Genomic DNA, 18,827 nt, shown 5'->3' on the forward strand with positions numbered 1-18,827 from the left:
ATTTCTTACTGCTTCCCTTGATCTCTCTTTCCATGCAATTGACAAAACATTCTGCATTGACATGCTAGGATATATTGATTTATCCCCTGTATGACACTATATGCTCTAAGACTTTAACTTTTTACTGTTTTTTTCCACAGACTCTCTTGCCCAAATACTTTAGCTGAGAGCCTCTTGCATAAACCATATCAAGATTATTTTATTTTTGTTGTTGAGTGCCCATCTCTGCTCATATAATTCCAGCTCTGCAAAGAAGTGAAGCTCTTACTCAAATTCACCTAAAATAACTTTCCTTTAGACTATCTTTTTTGGCAGTAACAAAGAAGTAAACCATCAAGAAGGAATCCATTAGAATCCTCATACCTAGAAAATAGCATGTATGTGGCTAATTATACTGACGTCTCTTGGTAACATCTTGATTTTTATACTTGAATACACAGAAAATTGTTCAATGTTCCTACTTCTCTTCCTTTATCCAGTAAAGATGGAGCAGTTATTTCAAGCTGACTTCTGTGTAGTATGGATGCATGGGTTGTATGTAGGGGGAGGGCAGAGGGTGACTGTAATCTCGCCTTAAAAATAGCATACGTTATACTGGTTTTTTAAAAAATAGCTCAAGAAGCCTTATGATATATGATATCACCTGTGAGTGATGTTAAGATGTTTAATTATTATTCCTGTCAATTTCAAAATTTGCACAGTGGAATAAGTTTTACTGCTTCAATGAAAATGTCTTTGTTGTACAGTTACTTTATGCACAGTTATAAAATATGCACAGTATAGAGTAGATGAAGCCCGTGAGTTGCACTGTCACATCCATTAGAGATAGCAGAATTTGACTGTCGTATATTCATACATTAAAACTGATAAACTATAGGATGGATTTTTTTCAGTTTAGCAACTTCTTTAGATTAGGGAAACTCAAGTGGATGACATTAATTTGAAATTTATGCATACTAGTCCCCTAGAGCTCTTTTCTATTTTTTTCCTGGTACTGGGGACTGAATTTTATTTATCTATTTATCTATTTATTTACTTATTTGCCAGTGGCCACCACCCCGGGTGAGTCACCTACAGATCTTGTTCCAGGGCAGACTGTTACATGCTCTGTTTGGGCTGTGTCTGACATTTTGCACTTCTAGCGTGATCCTGGGGAATATGGGTGTGGCTGCCGAGGAGTCGCATTTTGCACGTGTAAAATGTCTATACTGATTGCTCTGTTAGTCTTTTCTGTGTACAACTGACAATTCTCTGTAACATCTTACACTTTTTATATGTAGAGTTAAGGCTGTTTGGCAATAAGCAATACATTTTATTACTAGGTGACAGTTCATTGCTTTGTTCAATGTGTAGAATTTTAACTATTCTCATTTTACTTTGACTAGTTATGATGGGCATTAGGAAAGTAAGTGGCGTAAAAATCCAAGACTATCTTTGTGCCAGGACCCCAACAATGTCCTGAAATTTTTATTAATAGAAATTTCCGAATTGATTATGAACAGGTACTACATGTCACTGAATAACACATGACCATCCCGTGTGGTGTTTAAAGAGTTCATTATTTTTCTATTATTTTGCTACTGGGCAGATTCTGACACCACTGCAACTCCAAGGGGTCAAGATTACCAAAGGAGAAAGAGGGTGGAGTGCCTACTGCAAAGCAAACACAAAAATACATTCTAGTGTACCTGGTGTTTGTTGCTTAAAGAAATACAGAACTTCTTAGCTTTTTCTCTATAGCGAAATATTTTACTAGCTTTCAACAGCTTGGTGATTCAATTAAAACCTTAATAGTGTACCTGATCCTGTGTGTATTTCTAGTGGGTCAGTTATTCCTCATTCTTTCATTAACACCTAGATCTGGGAGTCTCGTCATTCCTATTACAGGGAATGTGGAATCATAGCAAAGTCAAAATGGTATGTAGTCTTGAAAAGGTGAGGAAAAAGAGTTTTCTAACTGCTACTGAAAAACAAAAAGCAAGAAATCTTGAAAGACCCTGAAGCTATTCCTGTTTGAATCATTTTTTATATTTCTGTTACCATCTTATTTTGTGTTGTTTCTCTAGAATGGTTTGTTATTTGTGGGCAGTTGTCTGGAAACAATACGAAAGCACTTTAAATTGCAGAAATCAATATGCCACAATGATTTTGTGTTAGGCAGTAGCTTACATACATTTTGAAAAATAGATTTATGGAAAAGGAGCTAAACTCCAAGACAATTTGAATCATTCAACATGTTAGATAGGAACTCAGAGGTCCATGCATTTTAAGCACAAGGACTTGCTAACAATGGGCTTTGTTTTGCCTGTGCTTACTACATAAATCACTTCTCAGTAGAATTTGTAGAAAGTTAACTTTCCACTCTTCTCTACAGGAATATTTTGAGAAAACTAACTGTAATGGTTGATACTTTGTGTCAACTTGAGAAGTTTAGAAGTTTAACTCAGCAGGGGCCAGGGTCCTTACTTTGTAAACATTCTGAACCTGTGCAAGAGAAGGGAGTGGAGACGGTGCCATGGCTCCATTCCTAGGCTGGAGCCGGGGAGGGAGCTATGCTTACAATGTAAGGCAGGAAAAGAGGCTTGCTCTCCCCCCACCATTTTTTGTGCTTTTGCTGCTTTTGCTGTCTCTTGCTGTTTTGAACTGTTGCCCTACCTTAGAGCCAGCTGATTATAGACTGAAACCTCTACCAACTGTGAGCTACATAAACCTCTCCTTCCTTAATTTTGGGTGTCAGACATTTTGTCTCAGCAATGAGAGAAAAGTAAGTACGACACTAACAATACATTTCAAAAACAGCAATACATTTCAAAAACCACTAAGACACAGGAAGATCACAATGTCATCATTTATGGAAACCACATATCAACGTGCTTTGGATACTGAGCTTATCTTTATTTAGTAGAGAACACAGATACATCTTGCTTGGGATTGTCTATGAAATTATTTGAGGAAGAGAATATTTGCCTTCCATGTGGCCATAGGTCTTGGGCCTTTATATTTAAAAGATGGAAAGTAGAGAAAAAAAAAACAGAATAAAGAACAACCATAAAGGAAATGGACAATTATTGGCAATATTTAATTTAATCAAAATAAATGCACTAAATGAATTAATTACTATCATTTCTAAGAAGAATTACTATCATTCCTTTAAAATGACATATTAATACAAAAGTGTAGGTAAGGAGAGTCTCTGACAGGGCACAGTATAGAAGATCATCCAACCTAGTATCTGTCATCGGGCTCCAAATTGTTCTCATTCTCAGATCAAAGGTCATTGTTTTCTCTTCGCCTGTTTTTATTTTTGTGTATATTTGTTTATGTTTTGCAGATAGAGTGTGTCTAATTTACACACTGGTTAAAACTTCACTTGCCATATTTCTAGAATAACAGCACATCAGCAATCTTTTCCTCTTAGAAGTGGGCAAATGGCTCAAATTTATGATTCATTTTAGAGTCAAGGCTGTGGATATCTAGAGTAATAGAATTTAGCAATTCTATTTGAGTTTATTGAATAATTTTCAAGGTTAGTAAGGAAGTGTGTAATTAGATTTTTTAAATCCTTTTTTTCTTTTTAATACAGGTTCCTTCATAATACTACATATTCTAAATTAATAATGAAATACAGTTTCCCCATAAATAGAAGGTACATACAAAGATAGACTAACATTTTACATGTAGTTTTATGTATATTACCTTGCTAGTAAAACTAAAACTCACACTTACTTGGGAGATTTTGATATTCCTCTAGTTAACCATGTGCTTTGGTTGCACTACAGAGTGTTAATGTTAAATCATATTCTCAGCCGCTGTCACACTTATCCCTTAAAGCTTCCTTGTCTTCAGAAGGTGCAAGCGTTTTCAAGAGGGAATAGAAATTGAGACATTGTGATTTTTTTCACTGATAAATATATTTTATACATATTTAATTAGTCATCATTTAAGATATCTGAAGCAATAATTATCCAATAACATGCAGTTCACGAAAGAGAGATCCCTTGAGATCTCATAAAATATGATGCCATTTAAAGTATATTAAATATATTCATCTTCCTGGAATAGGAAACCATACTGTGAAATCTATCCTAAAGCAAGGGCCAATTGAAGAAATTAGTCTTTAAAATAAAAGTTGACTTTATATCCTTATTTTGAAAAATGATTAGAAATAAAACAGGGAAAAATAAACACTGACATTCTCCTATAATTAACCTACATTAGGGAAATAAATAAAATATTACATATTTAAAATAAATTATGGTATTTGGAGTTCTCATTAAAAGAATGGCTCATTTGGTTCTATCTAATGAAAGTTACAAAATCAATCTACTGTTAAATAAAAGTGCACAAACTATTATTTGGCTGGGTTTGGCATTTAGTACAGTGCTAGATACTTAACTGGTATTTACTAAATATATGCTAACGAATGACGATAAAGGCAACTGAGGTTTTTAGTTTCTCACTTTTTTATAGTGTTTCATTATGTATGTGTGTAACTTTTAAGTGACCTCAGATTTAAAGTTGATTTTCAAAGTTTAAAGACTTCAGATGAGCATATAGATATACGTCCTCATAGGAATTGAGTGTACAAACTTTAAGCATGAAATTGACTGAGTAGAGAAGTAGTTTATGTCTGTTTTCAAAGACTTAGGGAATTTTCAGTTGATGGTATGTCAGGGGGTAGGAGATTTTATGTGTGTTCTGCAAGCTATATAAGAAAAAACATACAGTGCAAAATTGAAAATTCAAAATTAATTTTAGAAACTGGGGTGTTATGATAATGCACATATCAAAAGAGACAAAGCAAATTGAGATAAGGGAGATAATTTTTGTTGCCTTGGGTAGGACAAAAACTGAATACCTATTGCCAAGGGAAATATTGGTTATAAGCCCCTCCAGTTCAGTAGCACCTTGGTTCACAAACAATTCTTTCCATGATTCTGGTCGCAAAAGAAATTGGATGAGAAAAAGTCAGATTCAATAGTCAGGTTCAATGCTGACCTTGTGGGGAAATTTGATTTTGTTTTTGTCCAATTCAATTTGGAATGGGGAATGTGAAGGCAGCTCGTCTCAGCACAGTGACTCTTTATAGCTCAGTAATGCATTTTTGGTGCACGGCCCAAATGTGTAATAATTAATATTATACTATGGAAGAAACTGAACTAGAAAATATAGATAAATTTTACATAGTAGTGCTATATGTCAGTAATAATGAATATTACATCAGCATTTTATTTCAAGTATATTTAGTTTAATTACTTTGTTCGTTTTTTTTTTTTTTTTTTTTTTTTTTTTTTTTTTGTCTTTTTGAGACAGGGTCTCGCTATGCAGTTCAGGCTGGCCTTGAGCTCACTTTTTTTTTTCCTCCAGTACCGGGAACTGAACTCACAGCCTTGTGCTTGCCAGGCAGGCACTTTGCCGCTGAGCTAAATCCCCAGCCCCTAATTACTTTGTTTGCAAAGATTAGGAATCAGCAAATTTTCTGTGACAAATCAAGTTAGATACTCCATATATTATATTTTGTAGGCCAAAATGCAAAGTTGAGAATATTATATAGATATATCCATTATAAGAGAGAATTTTTTTGCTATTTTTATAGACGAAATTGAATACGTAATAATTGAGTGCACTTAGCAAATTATTTTAATGAGATTTCATTTACTCAAAGTTTAAAGATGGTGTTCCCCACCGAACATTATTGTAGGTGCTCATGTGTTAATGCTGATGCAAATGATATTTTACAGAGTTCATCTCTAAAGATAGTTTTTTTCATATTAGAGGTACTGCATACTGTTATCAGTCTAGTAGCATATGGTCTTAATTGTAAATATTTATCTTATAATGGCATTGATTAAATTCTATATTTTCTTGTTACTTGCCTTTTATTACGTATTGCAACACTAACTTAAAAATGATGTGGCAATTTTTCAATTGTAAAGTTAAATGATTTATGAACTAGGGACATTTCCTTTGTCTTTGCGCTAAGGTGAGAAAAAAAAGCTATTGAAGCTGCAGCTTGGTCTTGGAGATCATATATTCTCAAAATATTTGTGGGAATAGAAACTTATTTTAATTTTTGATAGCCCAAGCAATGAACAGATACAAATTCCATGAAATGTCCACCAAGTGAATGAAGTTACTAACGACAATACTAACACATGGAAGTAAAATATTTCAAGCAAAAGAGTTGCCAATAAATAGCAAAATGAGTGCATATGGTCTTTAAACTAAAATCTTGTATTTTCACAGGCTTTCTAAGTTTTTCCAAATTCACTTTTTTTTTTCACTCCATACAAATTTTTCCAGCATCAGTTGAAGCACATCTTAACAAATTCTGCATAAATTTGTTATAAATTAGTTTTCTCAACTTCTTTGAAATATTATTGCCTATACTTGTTCCAAGCATGATATTCATAGACAGATTTTGTTATTTCATGCTGAAAATGCGCTCAAGTAAACAGCTGAGCATTACTAGTAATCTCTGTCAATTCATCGAGAAGTGCTGGAAATCATTTGCCTTGTCCGTAGTTGGCTAGTGTTTCTACCCTCAACGCCTTTAAATCAAAGTAACTGTTTTTGTAGGAAGGAGAATTGTCTTTATAAGGTAAGTGTGTAAATTAGGTCTAAAACTCTGGCAGAAAAAAGAAAGGAAGATAAAAAGAGAGAGAGAGAGAGGGAGGAAGGATGGGAGGAATGGAGGGAGGAAGAGAGAAAGAAAAAAAGAAAGAAAGAATGAAAAGAAAGGGAAGAAAAGAAAGGGAAGAAAAGAAAAACAAAGAGGTAAAGGGGAAAGGGAAAGAAAAAGAAGGGAAGTGAAGGGGAGGGGAGGGGAGAGGGAGGGAGGGAAGAATGCAAGAAGGGAAGGGAAGAGAAGCAGACACAAGCTAGATCCAACCCCTGGCCATAGTTTGCTGACACTTGTGCTAGATGAGAATGATTCAGAGAGATGTATAATTCTGCAGAGTGGAGTTTTAATAAAATAATTTAAAGTAAGCACACACAAATACAGAAGCACCCATACATTTATACAGTATTCATACATGACAATAAAACAGTGTATATTAAATTTGATGAAATTTTATTCCTTGTTTTATGTTGTATTCCAGTTCCAGTAAATAATGATACACAGGAAAATACAAACCATGAAACTTCTCTTAATGAGACAGAAGAACGTGTTGGAGCTAGGTCAAACCAGCTAATGAAGTCAGTTGCTAAAATTACTTTAAATTTGAGTCAAATGTTAAATTACATGCACCAGTATTTAATATATTTGTTAAGTAAATTCTACCTACAAAGATAACATTATTCAGCATTCATATCTTCTTAATTTTCTTGCTACATTTCACTCTTTTCTGAGTTCTTGAGGTTATGCCTAGTATATCTTTGTTGTGGAAAAAGATAAAAAATGTACACTTGTGAATCACTTTCCAAATCTGTATTCAACGACTACACATTATGCAGTTTGAAATGGGCTCTAGTGGGTATCTATATACAGAAATGGGCAAATGCTACCAAGTAAGATTGATTTATAATTTTGTTGGCTGTGTATATTGAAGAATTTCAGGGGTGAATGTACAGTAGATGTAAGTGTGTGTTGGATCTGTAGCCATTACTTTGCACACAACATGCATAATCCTGGCTGCTTCCACCCTGCAGGTGGCTTTGGTCTTAAACAAAAGATTCTGGGCCAGTAGCTGGAAGACAACAAAGGAAGTCCTTCTGGTGTTGTAGGCAGCTGAGTTACACAGAAATATTATAGGCAGACAGGGCTGGGCCCTCGAAGGAGCTAGTATGGAAGACAAGGTACCTTGCAACTGTGGGAGAGACAAGCACTCCTGCTGTGGGCCAGACCTCAAGACAAAGCATGAAACGAATGCACCCACACACCTCCCTAGGGATGGACATCAGGGATTGATATTCCAACTAGGTATCCATCACCTTGAAAGAGTCACTAACCCAGCCTCCTACAGGAAAAGCCCCTGTTCTGTATTCTTGCCCACCTGCTACATGACTTGCTTCCCTTTTGGTCCTGACATAATTTTATCTGAGCAATTGTACTCATAATCTTATTGGCTGATCATAGTTTTGTCCCACTCCGTACCCACCTTGCGAGTTCCTATGTTTTCCAAGTTGGACCACCTCTCCTGGATTTGCTCTCTAAAAATCCCTACAAAAGGCAGGTTCCTCGGCAACCCACTGGGGGCCCCCTTCTGACCCTTTCTCAGACAGAAGTTTTCTTTCCCCCAATAAATATATTCTGCTCTTAACCTCTGTTGTTCCTAAAATTCACTCCTTTGTTTTAGAGAACACGAACTTGTCCCAGACAGCGTTCAGGTAGGGAGTTTCTTCCCCTGCATCCCTGGAACCGGCTCCTTTGTCACCCCTGGCACTCAGTGGCACGGGGTGGGTCAGTGTCACAGGCGGTGGAAGCTAAGACCGCAGCCCCCAGAGTGACACGAAGGAGCACAGCCTGGCCGGGAGGGCATTCCTTAAGGGCTGCCATCTCCCACCTGCGCACTCAGGATCAGCACTGAGAGCTGGGTGCCATCTGCTTTCGCCCGGGGGTGGCCCAGGGAGGCCTGAGGGGCTCGGGAGGCCGGGCAGGGCGGCTCCTGGGAGCCTGGCCTCGTCCCTGGCCCTTCCCGGACAGAGGCAGCCCTGGAGGGGCCGGTATCGGAGGAGCCGTCGAGGCGGGGCTCCGCGCGGGACGGGGTGGCCCGCCCGGGAGGGTCGGACCCTTTCTCGCGTCCAGGGAACCGCACGTCCGTCTGATCCCCCGGTCCCCTCCTGCCCGCCTCCTCCACGCTCAGATTGCCCTTTAGATCCTTGGAGAACAGCCGCCCGGTCAGTTCGCAGACACCTTTTGCGTGCTCTTCCTTTGAGAGAAGAGCCTGTCATTTACCCTTCTTGGCATCATAATGAAGGATATGTTCTCGCGAAGGCGGCCCAGAGCGTCATTAACGCTAATGTTTAGGTTCAGGATGATAGGCGGGTCTTGAATGCTCTTGTGGGTAAGAAAGTGAAAGGCAGTACATCTCTGGATAATAATTTGATAAAAGACGAAGGAAGTTTTTTAAAAAGTACTCTCGAACTTGTTCCTTCTTTTTCTAGGGTCTCAGAAAAAAATTGAAATCTTGATGATCTGTAGAGATATTCACCACAATATTATTTACAAATGAAAACAATTTAGCCAGCAAAAGACAGGGTAAGTAAATCGTGATATAGCCATCTTATGGGACATAAAGTGTTCCTAAAGTTTGAATAATCGTGTAACAAAGAAAGACAAGCAAGAGAAAGCCTCACAAATAAAAAAATCACTGTTCTTGCCAAAATATTAATGAGAAAAATTTAAAGACATGTTGATAAAATTGTTATTTATGTGGCCAAAGTATTACAGATTGATAAAAATGAAAACAATAAGAAAAATGTCAGTAAAATGTGAAGAAAAAGTATTCTCAAAACAATTTCAACCTTCATAAGAGAACAAAAACTCCCTGTAAAAAGTTAAATTTGTTATTTGTGTATATCAGTTGAAAATTAAAAAGTCATTATATTAATGCTGGTACTGCTCCCAAACACTGTGCAATATTCAAACCACTCTAGAGAAAGCTTTATCAAGTGGTTTATCCACAAAATAATAAGTTAATATTTATCATCTGCCAGACACTAAAAAGTGTGCTTTTTGGTACAAGGTAATGGGACAAGTGTTTTTCTATAACCCTTCTAGAGAAAAATTACCTACATCTGGAGTTTTCCCAACTGGGTAAAATTCACCTCTTTCCACTGACTTGGGCCATAGACTTGCTCTGACTAGTGTGATGTAGCCAGATGTGAGCATAAGAATTCAATTTGAGGCTTTAAGAAATGTTCTTAAAGCATGGGCATGGGGCTTAGTGGTATAGCTCTTTCCCAGCATGTCTGAGGTAGTAGTGGGTTCAGTCACCAGCAACTCCCCAGGACTCCTCAAAAAGTGTGCAGTGCTCTGCTTGTCCTGTTGTGCTAGGACATCCCTCTGAAAGACGATGCCTGCCCATCCATTGTTCAAAATTCTGGGCTTAGCCCTTGACTACAAACACAACTGCTCAAGGGGAACAGACCCAGATAAGTTCAGGAGAAACTAGGAGGTTGAATAGAACTGCAGTTGAATAGTAAATCCTTATAATAAAACCTTAAAAACTGGAATTTGCTTGTTAGGCATTGTTACTGTAACAAAACCTAGGGAATACACATGCAAAGGGAAGAACTGGCCTATCACAAGGTTCTAAGCATTCTCTGTACCTTTTCATAACACTGGATATAGTAAACAACAACAGAAAAATCTAATCCCTGACTACATGGAGTCCTGGGATGGATATGTGCATTGATGAAACAATCATACAATTATATAATACAAACTGTCATAATTGTTAGCCCAGAAAATTGGAAAATCATAGGACATGAAGAAAGAGAAACAGAAGGAATTAATTTCAGTTGGAAATTTCAATTGAAATTAATTTCACTTGGAAGATAGGCAAAGGATCAAAAGAAAAGCAACTCAGGACAAAGGAAAAGAGGGAGCAAAAGAGAAAGGGAGCCTGGGGTGCTGGAGGCACAGGTGGAAAGCTAAGGCAGCCAGAGCCTAAGGAGCACAGCGGACAGGAGGACCCCACAGAGCACAGCTCACATGGGGCCCTGAAGTCCACAGTGAGTGAGTATGTCAGGTTTTATAGAAGCTCAAAGGGAGCAATGAGCTGACTATTTCTTTCATACTGAAATTTATTTATGTAAGCCTGTTAGTGTCATAGAGTAAATTCTACCCTTGATACCTTAGGAGACTTTTTAAAATCATCAGTTCAAACACTACACACTATCTTTCACAGAAGAACATACTACCTTTCATAGCAGCAAAGGAATTTCTTCATGAAATTTATTTTCAAACAAGTGACATTTATGAAACATGCTTTAAATATTTATCACCTATTTTAGTGAATGGATGCTTATATAACAGGGAAACTAATCAAGAGAAAATTCTTTTAAAAGTGAAATAAAGTTTTGTTGGTTTTGATCATAGAAGATTCTTGTTAAATCACAACAAGAAAATTACTATGAATTATTGTACTGTCTAAAAATAAAGTGGAAGTAACATGTGTTACCAATGCGAGAGACAGGGAGAGTTAAGATGAAAGTCGAGGTGGACTGTTAGAGAAGAGGAAGAAAATGGGATGAGAGCACGGCAAGAGGTCTGGGTGGGGACTGAAATGATCGAGGTATGTTGTATGCATTCATAGATCTGCCAGAATTAAACCTATTAACCTGTAAATCTAATATCTATTCATTTTTTTTTTTTTTACAGTACCGGGGATTGAACTCAGGACCTTGCACTTGCCAGGCAGGCGCTTGTGCCACTGAGCTATATCCCCGGCCTATCATATCTATGCATTAATATTAATGCTTGCTGCATTGTTTTAGTAGGCTAGCTAAGGAGCAGACTCCCCATTTGGCAGAGAAACTTAAATTAGAGGAAGGTGTTTGCTGTATGCCAGTAAAAGGAACATGGGGAATGATCTATTCTCTTTCCCAAGGGGAGCACCTGCCATATCTCCTTCCCTGGGCCTTCTGACCTGGTGGGGCTGGCGTCTGGTCCTTACCAGGCACTAGAGTCTCAATCTCTGCACCACACCGGTATCAATGTCTTCCTCCTGAGGGTGTATGAATATGGTCTTCCAGAGAATTCCCTGGTGCTCTTTGACCTCTGCCAAATGTCCAATTTACCAGGAATGTAAGTGTACTTATTGCAATGTTCACATAAAGCTCTTACCTGCAGACTTTTCATCTGAAGTTTCTATTTCCATTTTTTCAGCCATAACTTGTCAAAGTTATTCTCCATCAGTATTCCTAACCCATCATCGTGAATTTCTCTCAGGGGAAATACACCGGCATTGATACTGCTAGTGATTATTCCAATTTTGCTGAGAGCTTTTGGTTTATATTTCATAGGTATCCATCTCTTTCCATGCATGGCTGGTCATTTCAATTGCTTTGGAATGATTTTCCTTTATCTTTTTCTTTTACTTGTTCTAAATTCGCTCTAAATTGAATAGTCCATGAAAATGAATTTTCTTTCCTTGACACAGTTAAGGAAGGACATAGATTTTTTTTTTCATGAGTTTTCTTTCTACTTTCTGAGTATGGTTTTCTAATTACTACAGAAATTTTTTTCTCTGATCTTTAGGAAAATGACTACTGTAATGTTTGCCATTGTAACTGATGGGACTAACTGTACAACACCCTCTGCTTAAAGGAAGAGGGGTTCACTTGGCTCATGGTTTCAGCCCATAGTCAGCTGGTCCCAAGGCAGAAACACGGCAGAAGTGTGTGGTGGAGCAAAGCTGCTTAGTTCATCAGGGGAGGTGCAGAGCAGGGGAAAAGCTTCAAAGAGAAAAGGCTCAGAGCTCATGGCTAGTACCTGGGCCCCTAGATGGCTCCCAAGCTAATCAAGTTAACACAGTTAAGTTTAACCATGACAATTATTTTTACCTACTTCAATTAGTTTAGCATACACATGGTTTCACATCAAGAGAAGTGTATCTGTTTCCTATGGCTGCTATAACAAATTACCACAAAGTTAGCTGCGTAAAGAAACACAAATTCATGATTTTACAGGCTGGTCATCCCGTCTGAAATCAGTGTCACTAGGATAAAATCAAGGAACCAAGGAGCTGTAATTTCTCTACGGAACCTGATGCAGAACCCAGTCACTCTTTTTCACAGCTCTTAGCAGGCACCTGCGTCATTCAGTTTATTGCTGCATCACTTGGAGCCCTGTTTCTGTTGTATCATTTCCTTTCTGGCTTCCCTCTTATAAGAACCCACGTAGTTGCTTTTGCCCAACTAATAATCTAGGATATTTTTCCCATCTCAAAACCCTTAAATTAATCATATCTACAAAGTTCTTTTTGCCATGAGCTATGTTTACATGTTATGGGGATCTGGGTATGGCCATCTTTGGGGGACCATTATTTAGGCTACCGTAGTTAGTTTCAGTCAACACATCAGTGTGTTCAAGCTTTCTAAGAGATTTCTAATTTCGGATGTGATTCCCTTTTGAGGTTCCAACTTTACCCTATCCATGCTGTCTTTTTCAGAGGCGTAGTCCTAGAGTGCTCAACCTTAGCCAGTGCCAACCTGCAGATATGACCTGGCTTTTACTCTGAGTACTTGTTCCATACCACGGAACAGGTTGTGTAGCCCTGCATTTCACTTAATGTTCACTCCGACTTCTTTTTTGTTCTTCTCCTTGTGAAAGGCCTTTTATGCTTCCCTCAAGATTGGCATTTTCCTTCAAAGCATTTTCTAATGTCTGAAGTTATGCTTCATTTTGCTGACAGATATGATAAAGGTGGTTTTATTTGTAGTTTCTTGAAATTTCTAGCTTTTACATAAACCATTTGCCATCCAAACACTGAGCTTTGCGTGTTGTGTTTGTCCTGATTCCCATTTGTTCTAAGCATTCATATTTCACTTGGTTAAGTCCTTTTCTAAGCCTCTATTTTTAATTCAAATCAAGAGTTGGAGATTTACAAGTTGCAATTAGTGGCCTCCAGTTTTAGTATTTTTGTTAAACTATTCTCAGTCTGTTTTCCATTAAAGTTGACTCAATTACTAGAAATTTCTCTTTATGAGGCTAAGCACCTCGGAGGCATGTTCTCTTTCCTTCAGATCAAGGGTTCAGACAGCCAGTTCTTAGTACAGAACTGCATAAAGTAGGGCTATTTATTTATTTATTTATTTATTTATTTATTTATTTATTTATTTATTTTGAGCCATGGTCTTGCTATAGTGCAGGCTGGCTATGTACTCACTATGTAGCCCAGGCTGGCTTCAAACTTGTAGCAATCTTCCTGCTTCAGCCTCCCCAGTATTGGGATTATGGGAATGCACCACCCCTCCTGGCCAGTAGGGCTTTAATTTTTTGAAAGTATTACTTTACTGCAAAATCCCAGCATCTCCTACGGTAACCCACTGGCATTTGTGCCTATCTACAGTCCCCACTGGCATTTGTGCCTATCCCTGTCAGTGCTGCTGTCACTTGTCTCAGTGTCTTCTGTACAGTCCAGTATGATACAATGTCTCATGGCCATCAGATCATCTATCAAGACCCCAGAGCTCACAGCTGAGCTGTTAGGTTGCCAGGCTGATGTGGTTGGAACCGTACAAGTATCTGACACCTAGGGCAACCCTTAGTGGAGATGGCAAAGAAGAGACAGACACAGTAGAAGAGAACTTCTCGACCTTCCTCAAATTTTGACAACTATAGGAAAACCAAAGTAACCCTGGAAATATGTAGAGGCCTTTAGAAATTCGTGATAATAAACTGAGGGAACTGGCCACCTTATCCTTGCCTGATGCTCCGAGGACCCTGGGAATCTATATGTTCTGTCATCTGTAATTCACTGACATTTTCTGGTAGGAATTCTCACAAATCGGTACAGGTTGTAGGCTGTCACTCCTACTCAATTTTCCATTTCTCTTAAATGAAGTTTCATTCTGTGATCATTCTAATTTGCTAGTTTTGACAAATAAAAATATGAGTGATAAATTAAATTTGAATCTCATAGTGAGTAATCGTTTAGTATGAATGTGCCCTATGCATTATTTGTGACATACTTATAATAAAACATTTTACCTATAATTCAAATTTCACTGGATAGTATATATTTATCTAACCATCCTATTTCCTAGAGGCAACATTTCCCCTATTATAGTGCAATCAATTCTTTGTGTGTGTGTGTGTGTGTGTGTGTGTGTGTGTGTGTGTGCGTGTTTTCTACTCTTAGCTGTATACTGGGAAGAAGTGTATGCAGGATCCAGGAAAAGTTTTTTAACAAACAGTTTACAAAGGCTGGGTCATACCTTCTGGGCAAAGCTGGTTATAAACAACCATGTGTTCAGCAACAGCTTAATGGTAGCTACAAATATGCCTATTTTCATCAAAGACATTTCAGACCAAAGAAATACACAAAGCCTATAGATGAAGGTTTTTCTAAACTTTGACTCCCCAGCCCTCTGGTAAGGTGGTTATTAAACATTAACCTGCGTGTGACTTATTATAACCTATTTGTTTCAGCTATATATTCTGTTTTCTCCCCTTTGGAGTAAAGATGAATGAGAAATACCATGGCCTACAGAGGTTACTCTCAACCTCCTGAATCTAAAAGCATCCGAGGAAGATAAGGAATCTTTGGACACATGGAATCTGCAAAAAAGAGTTTCTGTACCATAATGTAGATAAGTATATATGTTGAAATAGTAAATGCTCTTGCAGAGGATTCAATGAAGCGCTGTAAGAACTCAGAAAAATACAGCTAATGCTTTTAATGTGTCTCTTTCTCTTAATTTTATTGGCAGGTTTATGGCCTGGATGTTGTCTTGGCACTGAACAATAGGCTTTCAATTTCTTGGGGATTGGTATTTTAAAAAATAAAGAAATAACTTAATTACAAATGACATCTAAAAAGTCTCAAGCACAAAATACAAAGTGATGAAGCTGTGGAGGAATTGGCAGGGAGTGGCAACAACCGTCTACCACTCTGGGGCAAACTGATCTGGAGCCTGAATTAGGAGTTAGCTTTATGACACTCCAAAGGAGTGACAGTCCAGGAAGAAGAACAGGAGTTGTAAAAAACTCATGTGATCAGATTTCTGGGATTCTTGCAGAGATAGAGGATGACAGTTTAAGTAGAGTTGAAATATAAGATCTGTTGCTAAGCACGCCTGAAGGAATGTCTTTGCATATGTAACGGGGATCTTTGTCACTTTCCTTCTTATTTTGTTACTAGGTGCAGCCAACCTGCTTGTGGAGGGGTAAGGAGCCCCGATGTGCCCGTAAGGAACGATGGATCCACCCAGGAAGGAAAGCAGCCTGCTTCGAAGCACGCCCACCGTGAGCTCTCAGTACTGAAGACTTCCTGCCTTTCAACCAGGAGGAGCTTCAATCCATCCACATCTTAGCTGCTCTAGGAGCAAATCTAACCTTATGCTGAGATGGAATGACACGACAGTTAGAAAAGGATTTTGTATAACAATTGAAATGATAGAAGTATTTTTAAATTTCAAAGTCATTGACAGAAAATTCCATAAGTCAACAAATCTGATAAAGAAGTTTCAAGGGACTATAGAGAATGTACTTCTTGTTAGCAGTCATGTATGCATAGTTTTTGGAATTGTTTTTGAAAGATGTAAACATAAATTGTTTGCTTGTTTTAAAATAGACTTTAAAAAATAAGAGGAGGCAGTCTAATTGTTTGTTTAGTTGTTTAAACCAGGGTTAATTCGCACAGACCTGAGGCAATGAACTTTGTTCTTGTTCTTTGGTGTCTGTGTGTGCTGTGGAAGTCAGCTCCTCTCACTCTCCAGGTTTCACGGGGCCTGATCGCAACTGCAGGAGAGAGACTTCACACACAGAAGGCATACCTACACGTCACAGAGCAACGGCCTTGCTAAAGTGCCTGCATGTCTTTTTCCCTATCAAATGTAGTCTTAACTTGAATAAAAACTCTTTGTTTCATTCATTTGTTTACTCAGATTTGAAATCAATGGGAGCTCAAATTTTCATTCTTTTGCATGTGTACTCATTAAATGTGCAACTGTAAAATTCATCACTGTGAACAGTCAAATGAATATACCGTATAAATTATTTAATGGTTCTTGGACTTCAATAAGAATTCATGTCAAGTGCCTAACAGGATAACATGGGGCCAGTGCTCCCAGTAAATGTTAGATTGTTATCACTGTTGTCTTATTATCCATTTACTAATTTAAAAACTATTTATCAAGTATGTTCTTCATGATGAGAATTGTTAGATTCTGAGGATAAGAACAATAAACAGTAGAGTTTATTTGTCTAACATACACTTTTTAATATGTGTCTGATAAGTACATATACATACGTATGTATGATTTCCAAAATTGTGCTGTGCAGTACATATAAAGAGAGAATTATAATATTGATCTGTAGCGTGAGAAAATTGAGTGCCAGAGAAGGTAATATCGTTCTCAAGACTATATAGCTCATAGAGTCAGGAACTGATGCTAACTATCCCAGACCAGTTCTAGTCTTTAATGACACACACAGAAGCAGCTGTTACCTTTGACAACAAAAATGACTAATTCTAGGGCTTCAAAAAGTAATGTATTTTAGAAGGCTTTGTAAAGAAGAGTATGTGTTCATTAAATGAGGAGTATGGAGGAAATAAATGAGAGAAAAAGTCTCAGAAAGGAAATTTAGCATTTTCTTTCCATCAGAAGTAAAATATTAAAGGCCAGGTTCAAACAGTAATTGCATAGCAACCAGGTCTAAGTAGTAATTACACCAGCACCTACACAATAGTAGTAATTCCCATAGTAGCAGTATTAAATTAATGTTGTTTATATTAATAGGTTAATTGAAAAAATATGAAACAAACTTTTTTATTCAGTTATACCTTTACTCCTGTAGTTTTGGTAAGGGCCTTGTAGGAAGGCAGACAATAAAGTCTTATAACATAGAAAAACATGATTTTTAATAGAATAGGAAAAGACAAAAAAGGCCTTAAAAGTTAGAGTTCGCTTTTCTCAATTATTAATGGAGACAAAAATAGAGCTCAGATTCTGTCCATTTTGTGTGTGTTCACTGTTTGTCAATTTTGTTGTTGCTGGTGGTGGTGTTGGTGGTTGGCCAGCACAATGAGGATTTGCTGACTGTTAAGTTAGTGTAGTATATATATTCATTATGTCCTAAATTCTCTATGGGAGGAATCTGGGTGTGTGTGTGTGGGGGGCTGTGTTATAGCTTTTGGTGAAAGATGTCAAAAAGGTGCGTAAACAATAGGTGCTTAGGATTGGGAAGTAAGGTAAAAATATTTTGTTAAAAATAATCTTTTTGACAAGAATGTTTCCTTCAGTGTCTCTGACCACCTACTCCCCTATCCCTGTACTTGATTCCTACCCAACCAGGAATTCATGGTCAGCTATTGGTGCTTTAAGGCTACCTATTTTTATGTTCCTTTTTATTTTCTTGGGAACATCTTGAAAATAGTAAACATTGATTACCATTGCCTTTTATTTCTCTTCTTTAGATACAAAACATTATCAGAGCTTTTAAAATATAGCATCACAAATGGATCCACAAAAGTTTCATAAGCTCTGTTAACAGCTGGCTTCTCATTTGTTTCACTGGTCAACCAAAATCTATTACTCAAAGTAATTCCTGTCAAATTTATCCACTATTCAAGCTCCTTGTTTCCTTCCTTCTTACTGGATGTTATTTGTTGCTCCTTTAACTGTATTTGTTTAAACCGAATTCTTTTTAGACTTTATTTTACCATCAGTTCTTCCTAATGACATACAAAGTGGTTTCCACCTATTTCCGAGTAATTTGGAGGCAGCATAAGATAGAAACTCGACTTGGATCTTCACTGACGGTTATCCCTTTTTGGCCTAGGCTTTCTGGATCTAAGTTATCTCATGTATGGGACAGCAGCCACTTCACGGTTTACTTGCGAGTGTGAAATCAGGTACAGCACTTGAAGAGTCTCTTACATGCCCTGCAGAGAAGGATATGCAATTAATATTAAATTCTCTCTTTCCTTTTTGGTAATGAGTGAACTCTTCCTCACTAGTAAATCCCTTCTCTGTGTTCTTTGTGGAATTCTTCTATCATCTTGCTGTTTTGTTTCTGTTTTATTCAGTGTTTCCTGTCACAATTTTACTGACACTCAAAATCTGAAGCTTCATTCTATCAATATTTATCCCAATTATATACCTGCAATTTATCAAACCTTAGATTTGAAATCAAACCTATTAAATGATTG

At 37.5% G+C, this 18,827-nt stretch overlaps 1 long non-coding RNA gene across 2 annotated transcripts in view; it reads left to right on the plus strand.

Annotated features, from left to right (window-relative positions):
* The window catches only part of LOC102026501, a 27,816-nt gene extending 12,555 nt beyond the window's left edge, over positions 1-15,261 (plus strand). For both annotated transcript variants that reach the window (XR_259555.2, XR_259554.2), the window contains 2 exons: positions 9,109-9,202; positions 15,104-15,261. This is a non-coding gene — a long non-coding RNA (uncharacterized LOC102026501). The remainder of the gene's footprint in view (positions 1-9,108; positions 9,203-15,103) is intronic.
* The last annotated feature ends 3,566 nt before the right edge of the window (positions 15,262-18,827 follow it).

Source organism: Chinchilla lanigera, unplaced genomic scaffold (genome assembly GCF_000276665.1).
Source record: "Chinchilla lanigera isolate Chin_1 unplaced genomic scaffold, ChiLan1.0 scaffold00006, whole genome shotgun sequence".
NCBI classification, from domain to species: Eukaryota; Metazoa; Chordata; class Mammalia; order Rodentia; family Chinchillidae; genus Chinchilla; species Chinchilla lanigera.